Source organism: Rhipicephalus microplus, unplaced genomic scaffold (genome assembly GCF_043290135.1).
Source record: "Rhipicephalus microplus isolate Deutch F79 unplaced genomic scaffold, USDA_Rmic scaffold_14, whole genome shotgun sequence".
NCBI classification, from domain to species: Eukaryota; Metazoa; Arthropoda; class Arachnida; order Ixodida; family Ixodidae; genus Rhipicephalus; species Rhipicephalus microplus.
The window spans coordinates 7,940,460-7,965,732 of record NW_027464587.1 but is presented as its reverse complement, the minus strand read 5'-3'; the positions used below and the strand labels follow the sequence as shown (position 1 = coordinate 7,965,732).

At 47.6% G+C, this 25,273-nt stretch overlaps 1 protein-coding gene and 1 pseudogene across 8 annotated transcripts in view; one reads left to right on the top strand and one right to left on the bottom strand.

The window, feature by feature from the left end:
* Positions 1 to 25,273, top strand: part of LOC119181217 (DNA excision repair protein ERCC-6) — a 794,400-nt gene that overhangs the window by 184,158 nt on the left and 584,969 nt on the right. The gene's annotated exons all lie outside the window — the stretch shown is intronic.
* LOC142784464 (uncharacterized) lies at positions 1,899 to 23,748 on the bottom strand (annotated as a pseudogene).

The following is a 25,273-nucleotide window of genomic DNA, read 5'->3' as shown; positions in this document are numbered from 1 at the left end:
GGCAGACTTATCTGCCTCCAGGCAGATGTGACAGTTTTTCACGGCAGATTCAGCTTGCTTGTCCATCCGTGGCCACCAGAATAGCTCACGAAGTCGCGCCATTGTGCGCGTGATGCATGTTCCAATGGGCCAACAATGTTTAGGCCCAGTTTCTGCCATGGTCTTTCGGGCCATTCAATAGGCTGCAATGGCGCTGGCGATGTTTTGGCAGACTTATCTGCCTCCAGGCAGATGTGACAGTTTTTCACGGCAGATTCAGCTTGCTTGTCCATCCGTGGCCACCAGAATAGCTCACGAAGTCGCGCCATTGTGCGCGTGATGCCGGAATGTGCCTCGTGGGCAACGGCAATGAACTGAGCTGTGAGTGAGGACGGAACAACGAGGCGTTCTGCGCGCTGTAGAAGGTAATAAACAACAGAAAGTTCTTCGCGCACAGAGTAGAAAGGTTTTGCTTTCTACTCTGTGTGAAATGCATGCCAACGCATCGCGTTCGCCGACCGAGTACTTTCTTTTCGCTGGTGACAAGGTACGAGACGCGAAAGCCACTGTGCGGAGCTCATGGTCATTTTGCTGCTGCAGAACGGCTCCCAGCCCACAATCAGAAGCGTCGGTCGACACGATGACTGGAAGTTATGGATCGAACATGTGGAGAACTGTACTTGAAGAAAGCATTTCCTTGACCCTCCGGAAACTGCTGTCTGCTTCGGCTGACCAGATGAATGGCTCATTCTTGCGAAGCAGAACGCGTATAGGCTCGACCACCTGGGCCAAGCGGGGAACAAACTTCGAATAGTATTCTACAAGACCCAGGAATGAACGGAGGGCAGCAACATCTGTTGGCACTGGAGTGTTAACTACCGAGTCTACTTTCTCTGGAAGCGGCGAGATACCTTGTGCAGTGACCTTATGCCCTAAGAAAGAAAGTTCTGGAACGTCGAAGAGGCATTTGTCGTTCAATTTCAGGCCTGCGTACTTGACTTTCTGCTAGACCTTTGTTAGGTGCAAAAGATGTTCTTCTGCACTTTTTCCCAAAGACTATCACGTCATCAATGTAGAACAACACACCAGGGCAGCCATCCAGAATTGTGGCCATCATCTTCTGAAATGCCGCTGGGGCAGAAGCTAACCCACAGCAAACTCTCTTGAACCGAAAGAGTCCTTCATGTGTGATGAAGGCTGTCAGGTCCCTGCTGTCAGGGTGCAAAAGAACCTGATGGTAGGCAAAAGCCAAGTCAAGTTTTGAGAACTGTGTCGCGCCTACCAAGGCATGAAGGAGTTCCTCTGTATGAGGCAACGGGAAGCTGTCTGGTACAATACCCTTGTTAGGCTCCCGGAGGTCAACACAAATTTTGATGGTGCCGTCTTTCTTGACAACGGCAACAATGGGCGAAACCAATTCAAAAGCATCGATGCGTTCGATGATGTCAAGGCGCAGCAACCTCTGAAGTTCATTTGACACTGGTTCCCGAAGTGAATATGGAAGACGGCGCAGCTTCGAAGATACCGGCTGCACGCCTTGCCGAATCTTGACACGATGCGTGAACCGCTTCGCAAGACCCAACTCGGGACTGAAAAGTGAACTGAAGTCGTGTTCCAAGGCTGGCGGAAGGTTTGCTTGCCTGGGTTGCTCTATTGACTGCATCGGAATGTGACAAAGTGTCGGGTCATTAACACGCGGCGGCGGGGCAACGGACCTGTGTAGGCACTCAAGAGTGGAGCCCTGTATTCGAAGATTTAGGGCCCTAATGCCGTCAAGGCCAATCAGACAAGTTCCTTGGCGAACGATGTAGAAAAGAAGTGGTGCAGAGCGCCCTTTAAACTGAACATCTGCCTGGAAACAGCCTAGCACGGAAATTGGGCGCTTCGGATAGTCAAACAAAGTGACATGCAGAGCTGGGAGGAGCAAACCGCTTTGAAAATGTTCGTGAAATTCTTGCTCTGATAGAATTGAAACAGACGACCCTGAGTCAACAAGGAATGACAACTTGACATCCGCTACGCGTAATTGTATGTAAATTGCGCTGAGAGCGGGACGCTGCACAGTCAAAACTTGCTCAGAACTTCCCCCTGACAAAGCATCGTCATCGATGCCAACTTCACGAGTCCTGCCTTGCATTTGACGCTTGCGGTTGCATACTTTCTGAAAGTGTCCCTTGATACCGCAAAACAAACACTTCTTTCCCTGCGCAAGGCACTGTGACGCTGATGCGCGGTGATTCCGCGAGCCGCATCAGAAACAGTGTGGTGAAACGGACCGGCTATCTCTGTCTCGCCGAGGGGGGCGGCGCCCCTGCGAGGCACGCGAACCGCTAGCGCTTGGAGAGTTTTGCTGAAAATGCCCTTTGGGCTGGAAATTGAATTTTCGCGAAGAATGCGAATACTGGGAACGACGCCGTACAGAAACAGGCTCGACCGAAGCAGAAAATTCCTTTAGCTCTTCAGCTGCTTGCTCAAACTGAAGAGCGATCCGCACTGCGCTCTCGAACGAAAGGGAGGAACCCTCGAGCAGCAACCGTTCACGTACGCGGTTGGAAACAACGCCGGCAACAAATCAGTCCCGCAGAGCATCATCTTGTGAAGCGAACGAACAATGCGAAACGAGCTCCCGTAAAGCAGCAAGAAAGTCATGAACAGACTCGCCTGCGTGTTGGCTGCGGCGGTGGAAACGATGACGCTCGACGACGACGTTACACGACGTGAAAAACTGCTGCCGTAAGGCGATGAGTGCAGCCTCGTACTCGTCAGTAGCGGCCGCGGGAGGCTTCTCTTGTACTTCCGGTGCTGCGGCGCTTGCTGGTGCTGCAGCATTTGACCCTGCAGGTAAAGTCCGGTAAACACGCTGCCCTTCCGCCCCCAAACAATGCAAAAGAATGGCCTTGCGTCACGCTGGTGGGAACTCAGCTGCTCCGGACGCTGGAAGGTAGAGTGTTGAAGTCTGCGCCCACTCCTCCCATGGAAGCGACGGCCGGCCGGGCGTCGGGAGGAACGGCGGCGGCGGAGCAAGGCCGGAGAAACTCATGGCGGGGCGGACCCGGACGACACTCGATGCTGAAGGTAGCTTGACGTGTTTGTTCCATCCTCATCGCCAATGTGTTGTTTGCGAAAGACGTAAGAAGCACCGGCAGCACCACCGTACAAAAAGACGTTTATTGTACGCAACACATCGAATATATAAATAGAGGACAGACGTGCCCCCTGGGGGTGAAAGAACACAAAGTAAAAACCGAAACTGAATATAACAAAATGTGTTCATGGCGGGCACTTTGGAGAATGTTTGCTGTGGCACTGTATTCATTCTTTCTTTAGCTGTGAGCGCACATATATACAAATTGGTATTTGGTCGAATGTGTGCACGGGGGCCAGCGGAAAGACGCAAAGCCAGCCCCATACAGTCACATGAAAGGGAGGGCACTGCGCACACTTATGTACTTGGTGCTTGATGCATACTATATTTAGTGCATACTTAGCTGTGTTTCGGGCAGTTTCTCGGCCTGTATGTACATACTAACGAGGTTTTGCCTTAATGAGCTTTGAATGCTTGTGTGCACGTGTGTTCCTATGAACTGCATGCTGCAGCTAGCTTGGTGCAATATCCCTCACCATGGACGGAATTAACAGAGTGCCGACCAAGGAAAAAAATATATTAAAAAAACCCTTCACTATCTGATGTCGCCGCTTCTGTACATTATCCTACTTTTCATAGGCGGCGAGTTTTCATATTCACGCAGAGGGCAGGATGCCCGACTTGCTCTTCCACATTCTCATCGAAAGTGGCCAGACTCGAGCTGGCCAGACTCTGGCTTGTCGCTGACCCATGATCCGAATTTTAAAAGGATGAAAGAAAAGCAGTGGGCATCTGAAACAGCTGCAAGACAGGATGGCCAACTGTCCGTTGGCAATGAATGAGTGCATAAGGCAAACTCTTAAAAAAAATATCCAGGGCCAGCGCCACAGGATGGCTCTGCACCCCTTTATCAGAATTGGAAGTCCAGTGCTTATCGCGCCTTACTGCGCCAATCTGACCTCCTGCACCAGGCTGTGCATAAATGGCAATTTCCGTGATATTGCCGATCAGAAGTGCAAACCGCCCAATCCAGCCCATTATTATCAACGATCGAGAAACGCTTGAGGGTCGGCTCAGTCTTTGGCCGCATCCACATTTTCTGGAGTTGGATCACATTGTAAAGCGGTTCGTTCATGGGGTATCCCGCGCCACCACAAGGCTCCAGAAAACAAGCATATGCATTGGCAGTGACTAACCAAAGCAAAGTCGTGGCCTGCGCGTCCCTACGCACCAGATCAAGTGCCACCGCAGAGGCAGCAGCCATAGCCTTGGCAATCAGAGAAGCCGAAAGAAGGGGGCACTCAGCGTATGTTTTGACAGACTCACAAGCTGCATGTCGCTTATACCTTAGAGGCACACTTCCAAGGTGCGTCACTGATATTTTGGGGTCCATGTTGATGGAGGCACATGGCGTCACTTGGTGCCCAGGGCATGACGGCCTGGGGGGGAACGAGGAGGCAAACTGCGTAGCTCGCGGACTTACTGGCCGAGACGCAGGACTCTCCTCAGGACACCTCACAGGGCATCATGAAGAGCAAAGTGTAACAAGCAGGCAGATATTGGAAAACCAACGCCTTACAAGACGCACGTACGCCCCTCCACATCCGAACTTAAGCAGCCAACAAGCCCGGGATTGGCGCCGCCTCCAAACGAACACATACCCCCACATATCAAAACTACACGCAATTTTTCCACAGATATACACAACAGGGGTATGCCCATGGTGTAGTAACCACACAGCCACACTTACACACATAACCTACCAATGTACCGAGCGGCCAGCCAATGCAGTATCTAGGTTGGTGGGCTCAATACAAACACTCACAACGTGGTCTTGGGAAGCACGGCTTTCCGAGCTGGCACTGGGGAGCCAACTGGTGACCCTAGACCAGGCCCGGCGAGCCGCTGTGGCCAGTGGGGCTCTACAAGAGGGCTCCACCCGGGATTAGTCACGTAATTTTAATTCTTCAATAAAGTTTATTCTCTCTCGTTCATGGGGCTCGTTCATGGGGCTCGCATTGCTGTTATCACTGCAGTTTTCCGGAAAAAGTGGAACCTGGATTATTTGTACTGGCTGTGAACGTGGCACGATCATGCACTAAACGACAAGTCGCGTTTACAAGTGCACATCTTTTGACTGTGCCCCATCGCGACCAATAAACAAACAACAGATGTCACCTAAGGTACCTACCACAAAGCCTTTTCTTCCTTTTTGTCCAGAGTGCGGGAAAGATCATACCTGGCTGGCACTCTCGCGCGTCAGAGTCCTTCAATATATTTACTGATCGTGAAGCTTCACCGGAACTCTATGGGAGAGCTTGGTGCACTGCGAGCAGAGACAGCGGGGGGCGCTGCATCACCGCCCGAGGCATCGGGCAGACCGGAAGGAAGCTGGCTACTGGTGCTGCTATGGGGTCAGTGCATAATATCGTGGCGTGCCGTCGCGTAATTTTTGGCCGTATGATTACTATTATGCCTAGTGTGCTGTGCCTGAAGATCAGGAAGAATACTAGGCACCTGGTTGTCCATCCAGTCACGAAACAAATGTCGAAGAAGGCTCAGAGTTCTCTCTACCTACAGACAGTGATCAACGAGAAAAGGAGAAGCGCACAATGCCGCGACAAAGAACGGGTGGTTTCACATTTGTTTTCCCGAATATGCGCGTGTGCAAAAAGCACTACGATGAGAGTGACATTCTTCACGTGGACCAGTGGCTAATCGAAGGCGTTTTTGTCAGGTCGTCACGCGATGTTCTGAAACTTTTGCTCACACTGTGCCGAGGATTTTCTATGGCTTCACAGCATATTTGTGTAGTGCAAAAAAAAGCAGCGCTTGCTCGCCTACTGAGCATCGACGGGAACCGTCGGCGTGCTGGAGACTGTTGAGGCTGCATCGGACTTGGCACGAGCCCTGTTGGCATAGCTGCTATGAATGATTACTAGGCTTGTGCGAATATTCGAATGATTCGAATGCTTCGAAAATTCGAACGAATAGTAAAGTATTCGAATTCACTTTGATTCGAATTAAAATTATGGAAAATCTCGAAGTATTTGCAATGAACGAATAGATGTATATTGATCCTTATGTGACCACCTGTAAAGATGGTTTCACTGTAGTGTGAACGTACTAAGCCATGAAAGCACCTGTCCAGGGGAAATCAGATTATCCGCGAAGTTTCATTTCAAATTTAAAGAGGCCTCCTTGCCCTGCCACGGTGGTCTAGTGGCTAAGGTACTCGGCTGCTGACCCGCAGGTTGCGGGATCAAATCCCGGCTGTGGCGGCTGCATTTCCGATGGAGGCGGAAATGTTGTAAGCCCGTGTAATCAGATTTGCGTGCACATTAAAGAATCCCAGGTGGTTGAAATTTCCGAAGCCCTACACTACGGCGTCTCTCATAATCATATGGTGGTTTTGGGACGTTAAACCCCACAAATCAATCAAAGAGGCCTCCTTAACACTTTGCATGGTCAGAAAACGCTGCTGATCGGTGGTCGAGGCTACAGAGAACACGCGAGCTAAATATTATAATGCAGCACGTGGCCTGCAATTCACAATGAATTCCGAGTCAGCTGAAAATTGCTCTCTTTTCTGGGCAAATGACTCCACAAATGCAAAAATCACTCGTTACAACCATTGTATCTGCCACTAGCTCATTTGAGCATGGGGTGCTCGGTTGTTACTGGAACCGTCGCGGGAGGCTGCCACATGTACACGCGTACGTGCACAATCCCACTGAAAAGCCCCGTATTCGAAAAAAAAAAAAAGAGAGAAGTAGGGCTCAAGATCACGATGCATGCATGACATATTTTTTTGCCACGTGCCATCCCTCCCTGCTTAGGTTCCAGCGCTTTTGTTGGAATGAGAAGAGAGAATGCAATTGCAACATGCGACAAATCTTTGCAACTCCGCACGTACTGGACAGATTCGAAAAATTATTGCGGTAGGGACTCCATGAGGCAACAAGCTTTTTTAGTGAATCCACTTCATGAGAAAGTGTTGGAGAACTTTTTAAATAAACATATTACCCTACATCGATTCATAATTTCTTGAGTTTAAAGCTTTTTATGACGGCTTATATGCTCTAAGTATAATAAATTTTAAAATGTTAGATGTTTTACTGGTTATCACTCGCATTATACCGAAGGTCAGATCCTGCCAATACTCAAAGCTGTTGCAACTTCCTTTGAACAAAGAAAAAAAGGTGTTTGTCTAAAGGCCTTATTTCAATTAAAAAAATATTGTGCAGGTTAGGTCACAATAAATATGCCCATTTTTTTATATCATAATACGATTCGAATTCGATTCAATATTATTCGACCAAATTCGCTATTCCCTTCGAATTTGCTACGACCCTAAAGCTTACTATTCGCACAAGCCTAATAACACATTTAATGAAAGTGAGCATACCAGCCGCCTCTTGCTTGTTCCATGCCAGTAGGTAATACAGAAGCTCGATGAGTGAAAGGCTCACCATTCTCGTTTATACAGACACTGAGATGACCAAAAGTGTCGAGGTGATATGCCGAACAGGTGGAGCTACATGCAGGTCCTCACAGCGTCAAAAAATCAAAGCACACATTCGTTGTATGCAACAGAGACTTCAGCACCACCCATATCTGAGGGTGACGACACAATAGCGGTTGCACCACATTGCTGTACAATACTTGCGCAAATTGTAAAAGTGTGCAAAGTCAATTTTCGATATCAATGCGTCGTGAGCAAAAAAAAACTTCTTGCATCACATGTTGACGCCTCCGGTGCGAGACGCAGTTAGTAAATTGTCACGTGTGTAAAGTCATGTAAGGCTTTCGCCTTTAGAGTAAAATCAATAAAAAAGGACACGGAAAACACAGCATGAGTAAGCTACACAGCAGAGTAAAAGACCGTGAAACTAAATTACATAGCCAATTAAATTTAGAACGCACTATGGCACCGTTGTGATTAAATAACGCAAAACAAAACACAATAATGAGGCAAATGTCATTTGAAGTACTGTTGAGCTTTATCATTTGCTAAATTAAAAGCACTGATTCATTCAAAGTGGCTGCTGGTTTAATTGGGAGGCAATCTTAAGATACTATGTATCTTCGTATATGGAAACACCGGATGTATATATAGCCTGGAAGGTTGGGTATTCACTGTCAAAAGTTGCAGCCACTGCACTTCCGTGACACGTTAAGAACCACCAGAGCCGTTCAAGAACTCTGGATTGTGCGCAAATGTTCACTAGATGCTTAAGAAAAAAAAGTAAGCATTCTTTTATAGCCGTAGCTTATCTTACAGTGGAATCAGCATGCTCTCGAATTTCTAGCTTCAAAACCTCACTTGATGCTAAATTTCACTGTATTACAGCTTTCCTGAATTTCCTTGAAGCTCACATCACTCTGAAGACTATGTTTGTGCGAATAGTGAATTTTAGGCTCGAAGTGAATTTGAAGCGAATAGTGTTTTATGTCGAATAATTTCAAATCGAATTCGGATAGAATACTATCGACGTACAATGAAAAATGGGCATATTCATCATGACATAACTAACCTGCACAATATTTTTTTTATGCAAGTGCTTTTTTTTTCCATATCCTGAGGGGAAGGCGCATGCAGTAGTGAGCACCAATCACGAGGCCAGTATCACCAACTCGACAGCGGTCCGGATGACGGTGGCTGAAATAGCAGAGCAATAGGCGATTGCGTTGACCTTGCTGGTAACAGGAGGTCCACAATTTACAGCGACTCGAGATCGGCAGTCCGAGCATTTGCCAAGGGAACAATATCGGAACCAGCTTTGCAAATTCTTCGAGACAAAAACATTGAGCCACACACACTCGCTTGGTTCTCGGCTCATATGGGACGCATTGAGGAAGCCCCGCCCAATGTCAACGAGTCAGCCCACATAGCTGTGCGAGGACTAGTAAACCGCATAGCTATCAAGGATGCAGTGCTGATGTCTTGGAGAACCACGACCCTCCCATCTCGTACAATAAACTGATAAAATATTTTTACCTGGTGCGGAAACAATACCCTCCATCACACAGATCACTAAGCAGACCTCAGGCTCTGACACTCAGGCTTCTTCAGGTTGGGGCATACCCTAATCCCGCACTATTCAACAAAATTTATCCTGAATTACAGCCAACTAATGCATGTTCCTTCTGCGACGACATAGCTACTTTGGAACATATGCTGTGGTAGTGCCCCACGTCATGCTGTGGGGAATTCATCACGGCGTCCAAATCGTTGCAGAAGGAACATGTATTAGTTGGCTATAATTCAGGATAAATTTTGTTGAATAGCGTGAGATTAGGGTGCTATTTGAAGCTTCGGACTCGAACAACAGTTATGGGCCGTCTACCGGGCTCGCGACGCAGCAGAGAGACATGGTCTTTCTTGTTCCGACGTGGGAGCAGCCCGCAATGTGCTAAAGCACGTTCCAAAAGATCAAATAAAGTTCATTCATCTATCGCATTCAAAGGAAGTCGAAACAATTGTTAGAAATGCAGGATTTGACTTTCAGTAAGATGCAAATGATAACCTGTAAAATGTAACATTATTCATTACAGTTAGAGTGTACAAGTCGGCAAAACAAGCTTTCCAGCTTAAGAAAAAAGGTCAATCGATTTGAGGTTAATATGTTCATTCAAAGGGTTTTTCAACAGCTTTTCAAGTAGCCATGGAATGCATTTACTAAAGAAGCTTATTGCCCCACGAATTAACTACCGCAAAAATTTTTAGAATCTGTCCAGTACAGCCAAATTGCGCTACAATGAACGCTGCTTCAACGAAATTTCCACTACAACGAAAATTCACGATTCCTCGTTAGCAGTCCATAGAAGTCAATGCATAAATATTGTTGTCACAACCAACACTTCGTCTTTGGTCATCCCGCTTCAACGAAATTTTACGGTGCGATTCCAGGCTCAGATATTGTGAGGAACTGGTTTATTCAGCCAGGCTCGCGCTAAATCACGCTGGTGATGATATTTACAGATGAAGAAGATGTACAAGTGATGATGCTATCAAAGAGAATAAAGAGTCATTCGCCCTTCGCGCTCACACTGATTCTCCCGCGCGGTGAAAGCGGCCACCTGGTCGCTTGACAGCATTATGAAATGCGTCACGCATAAGGCTTTAAACGAGATACGTGCACTATCTTTGTTCCTCGGCAACAATGATCAGGATTAGCGCTAAGAGGAGAAACGCGTTAATTGACAGGAGATGTCTGTTCGACCACCGTGTACGGCCCAATGAAGCGACTGATGAATTTGTCGCATAGGCCGGGGACGCGTAGTGGAGTCCATAGAAGAACTTCGTCACCAAGGGAAAAACTCACAACACAGTGAGACGAGTCATAGCGAGATTTTCGAGTGTCTTGAGAGAGGCCGGTGTCAACACAGGCCTGGTGACGGCATTGTGCGAGACGAGATAGAAATTCTTCAGAGAAAGGAGCCGTCAAGGGTGCAGGGGCCGAAAGAAAAGAGACACCCAGAGCGAAACTCGGCGAGCGACCATGGACGAGAAAAAAAAATGGAGAAAAGCCGGTAGTGCATTGAGAAGCCGTATTATAGGCGAATGCCACGAAGGGTAGAATTGCATCCCAATTCGTGTGGTTGAGGTGAATGTACATGGCGATCATGTCCGATAGGGTCCGATGAAACCATTCAGTCAATCCGTTGGTCTGCGGGTGGTAGCTAGAAGTGGTCTTGTGAACAGTGTTCGAGGCACGCCAAACTTGCTCGACAATGGAAGAGAGAAAGACTTTGCCACGATCACTCAGGAGAATGCGTGGAGCTCCATGACACAAAAAGATGTGGCGAAGAAAGAAATCGGCAATCTCAGTGGCAGTCCCAGATGGAATAGAAGCTGTTTAAAGAAATCGGCAATCTCAGTGGCAGTCCCAGATGGAATAGAAGCTGTTTCTGCGTAGCGGGTAAGGTGGTCGACGGCCGTGACAATCCAGCGATTCCCATTGGATGATATAGGAAGAGGGCCATATAAGTCAATTCTAACGACTTCAAAAGGTGAGGCGGCACAAGGAAGAGGTTGCATTAAGCCAGCCGGAGCAGTTGTTGGTCGTTTTCGCCGTTGGCAATGGACACAAGAGGCAACGTACTTAGCGACGGCTGAAGAGAGGCCAGGCCAAAAACAACGACTTCGTATTTTGTCGTAAGTCTTGTGATAACCTAGATGAGTGGCGGTTGGATCATCATGAAAGGCTTGCACAACTTCACGTTGCATAGAACGTGGGATGATGGGTACCCACTTGTTGCCATCAATGTGGTAAATGTAGTGACATAAAGCATCACCGACAAACTTAAATTGTTTAAGTTGTCGACGGAGTCTGGCATTTGGAGGAGCAGTAGAGCCGGTCAAGCGGTCAACAACGGTGCGGCAGTATTGGTCGACACATTGTTGTGAAACAAGGACGGGTGATGAGCTTAGCTCTGCGATTGGAGAGGTGCTGTCGTTTTGGAGTATCGATGGTGAGTGGCTTCCGCTGGGCAAAGGACAGCGCGATAGAGCGAGGCGACCCGATAAGTTTTTCAGCGATGAAAGCCAGCATAGGGCGTTATGATCGGTCATGACGGTAAAATGACGGCCGTGAAGATATGGTCGAAATCTTCGCACTGCCCAAACAACAGCAAGGCACTCCTGCTCGGAGATAGTGTAGTTCTTTTCTGGAGTAGTAAGAGCACGACTTGCGTAAGCAACGGACGTGTTCCCGTGAGTTTTTGTCACGCTACAAAAGTACCACACCAAGACCATGACTACTTGGGTCGGTGTGAAGGATAGTGAGCGCGGTGGAATCGAAGTGGCACAGTACCGGATCCGACATGAGGGCTTGCTTCAATGCCGTGAAAGCGCTTTCGCAGTCTTCGGGCCAAATGAAGGGGATGTTCCTTGCGAGGAGTTGATGGAGCGGAGACGCAAGTTTCGTGAAGCCACGTATGAAGCACCGGAAGTAAGAAGATAACCCAAGAAAGCTGCGCAGGTTCTTTTGACGTAGTGAACAAGAAAAATCGAGGACGGCGGCAAGCTTCTTGGAGTCGGGTCGAATTCCTTCTTTGCTGACAAGGTGGCCGAGAACCTTGATTGTCTTGCTAGCAAAGGTACATTTCTTGGTGTTAAGCTGTAGACCGGCTTTTGCAAGACGTGTGAGGACTTCGTTAAGACGTTGTAGATGCTGCGAGAACGTGGATGAAAACACTACTATGTCATCGAGATAGCACAGACACGTTTTTCATTTTAAACCACGCAATACGCCGTCTATCATGCATTCGAAGGTGGTGGGCGCATTACTGAGTCCAAAAGGCATCACATTAAACTGGTGCAACCCATCTGGCGTTGAAAAGGCGGTCTTCTCTTTATCAGACTCCGACATTGGTATCTGCCAGTAGCCTGACCTAAGGTCAAGGCTAGAAAAATACTCTGCGCCCTGTAATGAATCCAGTGGATCGTCGATCCGAGGGAGGGGATAAACATAATTACACGTTATTTTATTTAGCGCAGGGTAAACGACGCAAAAACGCACTGTCCTATCTTTCTTTTGAACGAGAACAACTGAAGATGACCAGGGACTCGAGGAAGGACGTATGATGTTGCGTCGTAGCATGCCTGAGACGTTTTCCTCGATCATCTTGCATTCTGCCTGAGACACGCGATATGGACACCGATGTACAATACGAGAGCCGTCAGTCTGGATGCTGTGAGTAGCGGTGGTAGTCATGCTGAGGGCGGGCGAGCTCACGTCAAATAGAGATCGGTGTCTATTTAACAGGGCGAGCAAATCTTCAGTTTGATCAGGTGTTAAGTCAGTGCTTATGGTTGCCGACACAGATGTGGAAGAAGCATTGAATGGCAGTGATTGTGACTTTGGGACATCGTTGTGGTTGTTGTTCGGAAGAGTATCAATCACAACAGGCTCACTGTTGACCGCGCAAGATACTGTTGAGCCACAGGGGAGCAATACACACTCGGGCGTTTTATTTATGGCGGTTAGGTACGTAGACCCATCGAAGATGCAAATAAGCCCTGGCGCGATCACAATGTCCCTACGTAGGGTATGGCAGTAAGGAAGAATTAGTACGTCATCATCCACAATGTCGGTGTAATTAACACTGATAACTTCTTCGATGTATGGCCGAAGTAAATAATTTGACGTGGTGACAAGGCACATGCGACCATCGTGTTCAAGCGGAGAAGAGTTAGTGGCATTTAGATGCAGGAGGCGCTGATGACAAGATATGAAAGCTGACGCAGAAGACGAGAAATCCCACCCCAGAATGAGAGCGTGGGCGCACTCACGAAATACCGTGAAAACAATGCGATGACGAATGCCTTCCATGCAGACACGAACGGTACACTGTGCAAGGGGACGAATGAGAGCGTTGGTCGCCGCACGTAGAGGTGGGCCGCCATAAGGCGTGGTGACTTTTCGAAGGCGGGAACAAAAATCAGCACGAATAATCGAAACGGCAGCGCCAGTGTCTACAAGAGCCTCAACGCATACACCTTCTACAAACACTACTATCAAATTCGATGGCCACTCTGGAGGAATTGTTAGCTGTCCGGTGGATGCAGTTTTCCCTCCTAAAACTGCATTGGGGAGTTTTCCGCGTGGGCGTTCGTGGAATGGAATGGGAGGCGGGCCGCAGAGGCAACACTGAACGGCGACTTTGCGAAGGCGAACTGCGGCGAGACGTACGGGAATTCCCAGGCATGTCAGTATGGTAGGTAGGAGACAGTGAACGGTATTGGGACGATCGGGAGGGTGGTCGTAGGTAGTTCATGATCGGACGGAAGCTTCGATATTCTTCAGGAGCGTAGCCACGTTGCTCATCTTGTAGCGCCTTCGACAAAACTGAGCGATATGTCCTCGATAGCTGCTGTAATAACAGATTGGTTGAGGTGGGCGCTGAGGTGCGTAGTAAGGCGGTGCATGCACTGGCGGTGGTAACGAAGCCACAGGCGTATTGTCTGCTGTTGTAGGCACAGAAACAGTGCGTGCGGCAGAGAGCGCGGCAAGTTCGGCGTACGGGCGCGTCTGGCGCACGCAGGGACCATTGGAACACGTCGGACGCGATGCGGAGGCGACCTCTTGTTTAATCAGGTCTCGCAAGCTATCTTTTTCAGAAGGGAAAGTAACTTCTGCAGCACAGGAAGAGCAGCGCCCGTGAAGTTCTTCACGAACGATGTCGCGAATAAGCGCACGCAAGTCGAGGGGTGCAAGCAAACGAATGTCAGTGCCATCGTAGCAAAGGCGAAAAGACTGAAGCTCGTCAAGTCGGTGACAGATGATTATCACGTCCTGGGTGGTGGCAGGATTTTGCGTGGCGAGGGCGTTAAAGGCGACGGTGTTAATGCCTTTAATAATGTGGCATATTTGGTCGTTCTGAGACATGCCGATGTTAACGCGCTTGCACGGTGCACAGACATCCTCAATATAAGATGTGTAAGATTCACCCGGCAGCCGCGTGCGTTTAGCAAGCTTCTTCTTTGCTGCTTAGTGCGAACTGCAGGGGCACCAAATATCTGACTAATTTGCTGCTCGAAAGTGTCCCAGTCGGGAAGATTGGGGTGGTGGTTCCAGAACCAAGTTTTCGCAACATCGGAGAAGTAAAATGGGACCCTGCGCAACTTCTGTGCATTGTCCCACCTGTTCAAATCGCTGACGAGGTCGTAGTTCTTGATCCAGTCTTCAACATCATCGCCTCGGAGACCGGAAAACAGGTGGATTGCGCAGGCGAATGTTGTTGGGCGGAGCGGGTGGCGGTGGTGTCAGTAGGACGGCGACGTTGGATGGGCCAGGGTTTTCTTGGGCTGCCATGGCAGGGGGTTGTATGCGACGGCCCGAGCGGATCTCCAGCGAGAACGGGCGAGAGGACTTGAGGGAACGAAAAGCACCGTTCACCACTTGTGAGGAACCGGTTTATTCAGCCAGGCTTGAGCTAAATCACGCTGGTGATGATATTTAAATATGAAGATGTACAGGTGATGATGTTATCAAAGAGAATAAAGAGTCATTTGCTTGTCGCGCTCACAATATTTATTGCTATGCAGTAAACCCAATCTTTAAGATTCTGTTGCATTTTCAGAGCCTAAAGATGCGTCAACGAACTGTAAAACACGCGTTGGCACCCCTAGAAACTGCTACTATACCTTATAAATGCTTGACATTTTTTTCACTTCATGAGGGCACGATATTGTGTAATTTTTTAAAAAGAAAAAAACATTGTGTGGTTAGCGTGCCGTATATGAGCCGCCGTTGTTCAGCAAGCATGGGTGCCGCCATTGCTCGACAGTGATGGCTATGAGACTGTCCTGCTTTTGCCACTGGCTTGCTTCAGAGCCACAGACAATCCGAAGCTGAAGCTCATTCGCTCAGTTCACGGTTTCCTTCATGCAGCTGCTGGGTGCAACTGCGGAACGTTGCCTTTTTCGATTCGCATGCTTATCAATATGTTGGCGCTTGGCCAGTGTGGTAACTAATCAGAGCGACTGTTTGTCCACATTATGAACAAAATCAGCTAGCCACGAGTGATGGATGATAAGAATGGCATAGAATAATGCAAAACTCTCCGCTCCACGATACCCTGCTTCCATCTTGGCCTTGTCGGATATACTTTGAGGCAGACCGCGGCTGGTGTTAACGTGTTAAAGCAACTGTTTGGTTCATCCACGAAGGCGGTTTTTAGGTGTTGTTTTAGGGTGCTTTTTACTATGGCCTCGCTATGCATGGGTGGGAATCACATCGTGACACTACTGAGAAAAAATGGGAAGCAGCAAACACTTTTTGGATTTTGAGAATGAATGTTCCTTTGATTTGCTAGTTGCTAGGTGCAACTGCAAAACGTTGCCTTTTCCGATTCCGATGCTTATGATTATGTTCGCTGTTGGCCAGTGTGGTACCTAATCAGAGTGGCTGTTCGTCCGCATTATAAACAAAATCTGCTAGCCGTGAGTGATGGTTGATAAGAATGGCATAGAATAGTGCAAAACTCGCCGCTCCACGATACCCTGCCTCCATCTCGGCATTGTTTGTTTGTTTGTTTGTTTGTTTGTTTATTAATACTGTCAACCCCAGCTGGGGTTTTTACAGGAGTGGAAAACAAATGAAAGAAATGGTCATGAAATACGTTACAAAATAGAGACATACAGCGAACACAGGTATTTACACTAAAAGACAAAGTTAAACACAGGCATGTGCACTTGCATTCTGCGCATAGAAAACAACAATTAACAAAGCGAGAGGCAATATACATTGACATCGTGAATTATGACGCATCTATTTCGGAGAAAATAAGCGATTCTAAAGCTGCAGAAAACGCCGTGATAGAGGAAGACATCGCGACTTTGTTTGGTAGTTCATTCCATTCTTTAATTGCCCTCGGAAAGAAGCTGTATTTAAATGCGTCGTTTCGGGTGGCTGGTGGCTGTATATATAAAGTGTGTTTGTGTCTAGAGCGCGGATCTGGAGAAATTTCAAAGAAATCTAATGAGTTGATTTTAACCTGACTACGAATAATGAGGAATAGGAATTTCAAACGGTCATACTTAGTTCTAAGTTCTAAGGCTTGTAGGTTTGCACGGTTGCAAAGATCGGAAGCAGAGTGCATACGTTGATATTTATTGAATATAAACCTGGCAGCCATTCTTTGAACTTTCTCCAGTTTATGTAGGTTAGTGGTGGTATGAGGGTCCCATACTATTTTACAATATTCAATTATTGGGCGTACTAGCATTTTGTACGCAAGACTTTTTACTTCGGGTGTTGCGTCATGTAACCTGCGCCTCAGACCCCATAGAGTTTTGTTTGCCTTTCTACAGGTGACGTCTACGTGAGTATTCCACCTCAAATCTGGAGTGAATATTAGCCCTAAATATTTATATTCTGTTACCCTTTTTAGATCGTGGGAACCAATATTGTAATTATATTTGAGAGGTACCTTTTTTCTTGTTATGCTCATGCAAACTGATTTTACGGGGTTTAGAACCATCTGCCATTCATTACACCATAGTAAAATTTTGTTTAAGTTGTTGTTCAGGTCTACCTGGTCTCTCAGGGATGTGATCTTGTTATATATAACGCAGTCATCTGCAAACAATCTCACGGGAACAGACAAATCTGAGGGCAGGTCATTTATAAAAATAAGAAATAAAAGAGGCCCCAGAACACTGCCTTGAGGCACACCGGATATAACGGGTCTGGACTTCGATTTAATTTTATTTATTTCTACGTACTGTGTACGAGAATGGAGGTAAGAAATGAACCACTGAGTAATATTTGAGTTTCTGAATATTTCATTTACTTTTAGTAAGAGTTTGGGATGCGAGACCTTATCGAAGGCTTTGGCGAAATCTAAGAATATTAGATCAATCTGTTCCCGTCGATTAATTGCCTGCGCAAAATCGTGAACTGTAACAACAAGCTGCGTTACTGTAGATAATCCCCTTCGAAAGCCGTGTTGCACAGGTGATAATAAATTGTGAGTGTCTAAATAATTAGAGAGATGCTTACACAGTATATGCTCAAGCAGTTTGGAGCAGGTACTCGTAAGAGAGATAGGCCTGTAGTTACCCACTTCTGAAGTGTTCCCACTTTTGTGAACTGGTATTATTTTAGCTTCTTTCCAGGCTACAGGAAATGAGGCTTGATTAATTGAAGTTTGAAAGATTATAGTAAGATACTTTGCGACCCATTGAGCATATCTATATAGAAACTCGTTCGGAATGCCGTCTGGACCAGCGGATTTCTTAATGTCAATGTGTAGAAGAAGGTTTAATACTCCTTCTTCGTTGATTAACGGGTCGGATACCGGAGGGCGATTGGAAGCGTCAGAAAGGGACGGAAGGGTACCATCGTCTTCGGTGAAAACAGAAGAAAAAAAAGAATTGAAATTTTCCGCGCGTTCAAGGGCAATTTTTTCATCGACCGGTGTATTCTGTTGCTCGGACGGGTTTACATACCTCCAGAATTTGCTAGGTGCTTCGTACAGAAATTTTTTCAATGTTACATTAAAAAATCTTTCCTTAGATTCCTTGACAAGACGATTTAGATCAAGCCTCATGTTATGAAGTGCAGTCTTGTTCTGGGCACTTGGATCACGAGAACAAGCTTTTCTCTTCCTTTTAATCCTCCGTTTGACATGAATTATATCTCTCGTGATCCAAGGGTTATTTCTTTTACACTTTTTAAAACTTTTAGGAATAAACCGCCTAATGCATTCCATTGTTATATTATGAAAATATTCCCACAAGCAGTTAGAGCTACCATTTGATTCATAAATAGCAGTGAAGTTACAAAACGACCTTTCAAGAAAATCCAAAACACTAACATCATCGGCAGCTTGAAAGTTCGGATAAGTGATGCCCGATTTCTGCTGTGAGGTGCACGACGACATGCTCATGGACAGTATAATCATCTTGTGGTCTGATAAACCCTCTTCAACAAGGCAATCATTCACATATGAAGTCAAAGCGTTGGATAATAAAATTAAATCAAGTACAGAGGACCGTGTTGCACATACTCTAGTGAACTCATTTACAACCTGATGTAAATTGAAAGAGAATATTAAGTCGAGAAATAAGTCACAAGAAGCATCATGTGAGTCGACGGCCACATGCGAATGCCAATCAATAGCCGGAAGATTGAAATCACCTAGTAAGATGATATTGTCTTTTTCTCTAAAGTGGCTGTCCATGAATCTTCTTAGTTGCAAAATGTACTCAACAGGGGAATTTGGAGGTCTGTAGACCCCACCTATAAACACGGTGCGATTATTTAGTTTTGTTTTAATCCATACGGCCTCAATACCATCTGCTGCGTCCAGGGAACTATAATTAACGCCTTTCTTGACTAAGAAAGCAACTCCACCCCCTCTTCCATCACGATCCCTCCGAACCATTGAGTAACCGGGTGGAGCGATTTCAGTATCAGGTATAATTTCGTGCAACCATGTTTCCGTAATTAAAATAATATCAGGTTCGTGATCGATAACCAAGGCTTCAAGCATATGTGATTTATTTGATACACTTCGGGCATTTAAATTGATTATTTTAAAATTATCTTTCTGTCCCTGTGCCTGTCACTTATCACGTGTTGCATCATCATTTCCAAGCTTGCTTCTTTCGGCACGCGCTTCATTCCAGCAGTAAAGAGTATTGTTTACCTTCAGCTTATCAAAAACAAGTTTTACCTTCTTTCCTGCCTTTCTTTCTTCGATAGCAGAGTCCCAAAGTTTTTTTCTTATTCCCTGTACTCTTTTCGAGAAGTCCTCGCTGATACTGTAACCCGTATCCTTCAGTCTTGAGCACCTCTGCAAGACTTTCATTTTATCCCTATAGTCTGCCAGCCTAAGGATGACGGGGCGAGTTTTGCCAGAATTTTTTTTTCCTATCCTATGAATTCTCTCAATAGACGTTATGTTTACCTTTAGGGTAGAGCTAAAGATTTCTTCGTTTACTTTTTTTAGTAGAGTTTCTTCTTTTTCATTCTCATCTTCTGCTACTCCCCTTATGATAAGGTTGTTTCTTCTCGAACGATTTTCCAAATCGTCCACCTGATCAAGCAGACTAGATGATTTGTCACGACATTCAGCCACAATTGTTTCAAGAGTTGCGAGCCTGCTGCGAGTCTCATCTAAGCTTTGCACCTTAGTCTCAATAACAAGAAGCCGATTTTGCATGTCTAGAATTCTAGTTTCAAACGAATTTTGCTTTTCTTGAACCGCTGTTAGTTTAGACAAAATTTCTTTTTGATTCTGGAGCATTTCTTTGCATACGGCGTCCGTTATAGGCCCCGGATTCAGCTCGACATCGCCAGAAAGACTCAACAACAGACCCACAATAGAAAAACAGTCACATACACAGTCAGCCAAAACTTGTGGACACGGCAGCACTATAAGAGCTATGGAATCGCTACGGAAGCTATCCTTCCGGTCACCAACCTGCATGAACAGCGGTACGTCAGGCGTCATTGTCACGGCGATGCCACCGTGTCCACTGAAGCAGGTAGGCGATGGTCCCAGATTTAAAGCAAACAGGCGGACCCTTGTGGGCATGCGTGTTGACGTCATCGTGCTCCCGGGTGGCTGTCCGAAATGATCGTCGATGTGACCAAGCTGCTGATTGCAGACACCCTCATGAAGCCGGAAGGGATCACCGCCCACACAGAAGGATGGCGGCAGGCCGGCATCGTAGCGAAGCTCGTCGCTTCCAGTTTGAAAAGATTCCGCGGCGCCTCCGGTTATGAAGCGTAGGCACGCGCAAAGGACCTGCATGAACAGCGGTACGTCAGGCGTCATTGTCACGGCGATGCCACCGTGTCCACTGAAGCAGGTAGGCGATGGTCCCAGATTTAAAGCAAACAGGCGGACCCTTGTGGGCATGCGTGTTGACGTCATCGTGCTCCCGGGTGGCTGTCCGAAATGATCGTCGATGTGACCAAGCTGCTGATTGCAGACACCCTCATGAAGCCGGAAGGGATCACCGCCCACACAGAAGGATGGCGGCAGGCCGGCATCGTAGCGAAGCTCGTCGCTTCCAGTTAGAAAAGATTCCGCGGCGCCTCCGGTTATGAAGCGTAGGCACGCGCAAAGGACCTGCATGAACAGCGGTACGTCAGGCGTCATTGTCACGGCGATGCCACCGTGTGTGATACACTTTGGGGAGGACAGGTGCTGGTGTTAACGTGTTAATGCAACTGCTGCGTTCGTTCACGAAGGTGGCTTTAGGTGTTGTTTCAGAGTGCTTTTCGCCATGGCCTCGCTTTGCATGGGTGGGAATCACGTCATGACGCTGCTGGGGAAAAATAGGAAGCAGCAAACACTTTTTAAATTTTGAGAATAAATGTTCCTTTGTTTTGCTAGCTCAGATCAGCTATATTTTTTTTCGATTTCACTACAACGAAATTTTTGCTTCAACAAAATTTTTTGGGCGCCCCGTCAGTTTCAATGTAGCTGTGTTCAACTGTATGAGCAGAATTTTGCGATCTGCCACATGCTGCAATATCATTCTCCCTTCCCGATAAATGCGCTTGAAGCAAAGCCGTCTCCAGAGAGATGTAATGTCACGTGCGCATCGTGACCTTGAGCATTTCTCTCTCCCTCTCTCTTTTTTTTAATTAGCTTTTCAGTGCGATCGCGCATTTACGCATGGGCATGTCGTGGCCATCCGCGGTGGCCCCAGTAACGACCGAGGGACCCATGCTCAAATGAGCCAATGGCTAGTACATTGACTGTGACGAGCGATTTTCGACTCTGTGGTGTCATTTGCTGAGAGAAGAGAATAATTTTTATCTGACTTTAAGAATTTATTTTGAATTCCAAGTGGCGTGCTGCGCTACAATATTTGGCTCACGAGTTTTCGGTTCCCTCGACTGCCAATTGGCAGCGTTTGCTGACCATGCTCAAAAAGTGTTGCAAGGCCCCTTGTGGGGGAGCACAGGCGTCCAGCATTCCTTTCCCTTTTACGGCAGTGTGACAGTCTGGTTGCCTTGAAGGAACGTGAGTGTTCCTTCAAGAGTCAATAAAGCCTCTTACGAAGGGATGGAACACCCCCGTGGCCAGCACTCGCGATCCCCTTTTCCCGGCGCGCGAAACGGGTTTCCTCTCCTTCAGCAAGAAAAGCTATTATTCTCGTCGGGGAGAGGGAAACCAGGTCAGTGAACAAAACTAGCGTGCAGACGGCCGCACGCTCTCTCTGATACTGGCCTAGGAGGAAGCAGGTCGAACACGCAACCCTCTGCGAGCCGAGGATGACAAGGACCAAGGAGTAAGCATCTACCCTTGTTTTCCGTAGTATCTCCTCGCGACATTTACCCGCTATTGCTAACGTATAGCAATAATGGGTCGTTTTGTTGACCTAGCCTGTTGCCTTATTCGCCCGAACCCGTGTAGCTGCATGTGACAAGCTAGGGATAGGAGACGTTAATCGTGCACGGTACAACTGTGTGTGGCTGGAACATTAGCTAGGCTTCTGCCTCAGCCGTACATAGGACGAACCCTCTACAGATGTTTTTTTTTTTCCGTTCTTTCTTTTTTCTTTCCTTATTTGCCTTGCTTTTTGTTGCCTGATGTGTCACTTAGCCTATAATAATTACTTATCACTCTATATTGTATAATTGATTTCCATTCACTCGTTGCTTGTGAACTTGATCTGATTTATTGATTGTTATAATGCATCGAGGGTCCCGTTACAGTTTTTAACTTTGGGACCCTCGTCTGTCTGTATATTAATATTACTGTACTACTTTTTTGAAATGAATAATAAACTGAAACTGAAACTGAAACATCTGGAGCCCAACATAATGAATTTGGCAACACGGCTAGTTTTGTGGATGCGAGCAACTACCGACGCTCCTCTACACGTAGGACAACAAGCATGTCGGAATTCCAAGATTTGTCAATGTTGTCTGATGTCGCGTCGCAGAGTGTTGATCCTTTGGCTAACGCGGGGGCACTGTTAAGACTTTCCGAAAGCGTAGATTGTGGTCGTTTCACGCGGGACGATCAGGAGGGTGCAGAGACTGTGTTAGTAGAGATTAAGCCTACGATGGAGACCGTTTCGCCAGGCACTCCGTCACGCGAACAGACACGCACTGCCACAAGTTGCTCCGACACACGGCGCAACTGTAGGTGAGTCTGCGGGTAACAGTTCGCCCTTGAGCGAGATACTCTTACAGAATGCGCTGTTAGTTTTGTAAAGCCTCGCCAGTACCCTGCAGAACACAGTGCAGGCCCCCTTGCGGACTGTGCGACCATGTGTCAAGGTAGACATACTTACCTACACTGGTTACTACGACTGCAAGAGTGCAAACGAGTATCTCGACTGGTTGCTCCATTATCAGCAGGCGACGGGACTTTTTGACACCGAACTTCTCGAGCACGTGGTCCTGGTGCCGCTCACGGAGCAAGCGGCTCGATGGTTCCAACTAATCAAACATCGCGCCCCCATGGTAGAAAAGTTCCGCGACAGTTTTCGCGGCGAATTTCTACCGACTAATTATGAGTGGCGTTTGTGAAGGGATCTGGAGCTACGAACCTAGCATCCAGGCAAATCCTTGCTGGAGTATGTACGGGCGATGGACAAACTGTATCGTCTCGCTAAACCTCATGCCACCAACACAGCAAAAGTCGAGCGCGTTACGCGTCAAGGGCACCCGACTTTTGTCACGCACTTCAGGGGATGTAAGTTCGCAGACCTAGAAGAGCTCGCCACGGAGGCGATGCGCATACAAGGGGACATCCTCGCTGCGCAATTGTGTCGCCCACCTCTGCTCGCAGCACAGTCAATTGAGCCTCGCTGTGCATGAAATCGCGGCGCGATAGCCTCAGAAGTGTTTAGGGGTAACGCGTCATCATAGTTCGCTGATAAGAATGTACCACGCGGTTGGGAGGTGTCAGACCGCGCTTTGGACCTCTACGCTTATGCGCTCCCTACGGCTCACGCCGCCCCCGTAGATAACATTCCACAGCAGAAGCCCCTAGGTCGACACAAGGGCCCAACGAGCGGTACAACCCGGAGTGAGCACCACCTGATTGAAGCGACTTACAATCGAGCCGGCGTGGCTTTCGCGGGCCTTGCTATCGGTGCGGCACGCTGGGGCACATCGCCCACGACTGCAACCGTACACCAGGTCAGGAGTGAATGTGCTGTTCGGAAAGTAGACGGCGCCGCCGGTGAACCACATTGGACACCGCGCAGCGATCGGTAATTCTACTGATGCGTTCTGATCACTTGCATCGTCAGTCTGTCGCGCAGGTGATGTCGTAGACTTGCCCGCACCGCTAATCGAGTTAACAATAGCTCGAAAGAAATTCATAGCACTTTTGGATGCTGAGGCAAGTGTTTCTTTATTAAGTGACAATGTGTTGCGCTATCTCTGGCAGGAGATTAGCTGCATGTCGACCAGGAAAACGTGAAAATATCAGCTTTTCAGCCAGCTGGAGCTACTTTGTGTGGATAGAGCTTGACTAGGTAGAAACTTCAGATACGTACACATGATCGCGGCGTGTGTAGAAGCGCATGAACTTTCTGGAGCATAAATTTTTCATTCTGAGAAAACATCCTATCCTGTCTCACTCTCTACTTCTCCAATCGTGAACCTAGGGAAACGCAAGTTCATATTCAGCACTCCTAAATATTTGGTCGGCGTTTGAATGGCGTAAAAGTGGTTTTTTATTTCGGACAGAATCGAAGTAGGGTCTTAAGATGCAAAAATGCATCGCATAAACAAGGTTTTTAATATTGATACGTGTATGAAACTGTCACCTAGACACAGCTGAATTGGCACCCAAATGAAGAAGACGATAACGGGGTTGTAGTGGGTTGGACTCTAGAGCTTCTCCCGTTGGCCTGCATGACTGTGCGCTCTTTAAGCCGTTAGCAAGACCAGCTCTCGGTGAATAAATCTTCCCCGTAACATCTTTTGGTGGAAGGTGCGGGTTCTTCACACAACCCGGCTCTGGAACTCCGCAGTGGACGCCAGCTTTCTCCAGCCACGATGCCTGAAACTGGCACTCAGGCCTCGCCATCCGCGCCGGCTCCATCACCTGTGATTCCCCCCCATCTTCTCGACTCTGGCACGTTTTCCGGGACGGACAGCACGGACGTCGAAGAATGGCTCGCATTATTCGAGCGCATCAGCAAGCACTACAGGTGGGACGAAACGCTTATGCTGGCAAATATTCTGTTCTACCTAAGGGGTACGGCACGTGCCTGGTATGAGACGCATGAAGAAGAATTAACCAGCTGGGACACATGCAAGCAAAAGCTTCGCGATTTGTTCGGTCGGTCAGTTGCTCGTCAGATGGCAGCCAGGCAGGACCTCGCGTCGCGTGTTCAATCATCGGCGGAGTCGTACGTCACGTACATCCAAGACGTACTGGCACTGTGCCGGAAGACGGACAAAAACATGTCCGAGGCGGACAAAATCAGCAACGTGTTGAAAGGCATTGCTGATGATGCTTTCAACATACTAATGTGCAAGAACTGCACCACTGTCGACTCCATCATATCCGAATGCCGACGATTTGAACAAGCAAAAAGCAGGCGAATCACCCACCACATCGCGAGATTACCAAACACTGCTGCGACTTCATCTTGCGAGGATTCTGCAGCGCCCCGTTCACTTGCGCCTCCTGCCAATATCGCAAGAATTGTTCGCCAGGAGCTCGAAGCCATGGCACCCGCTTCCTATCAGCCCCCTGCGCAAG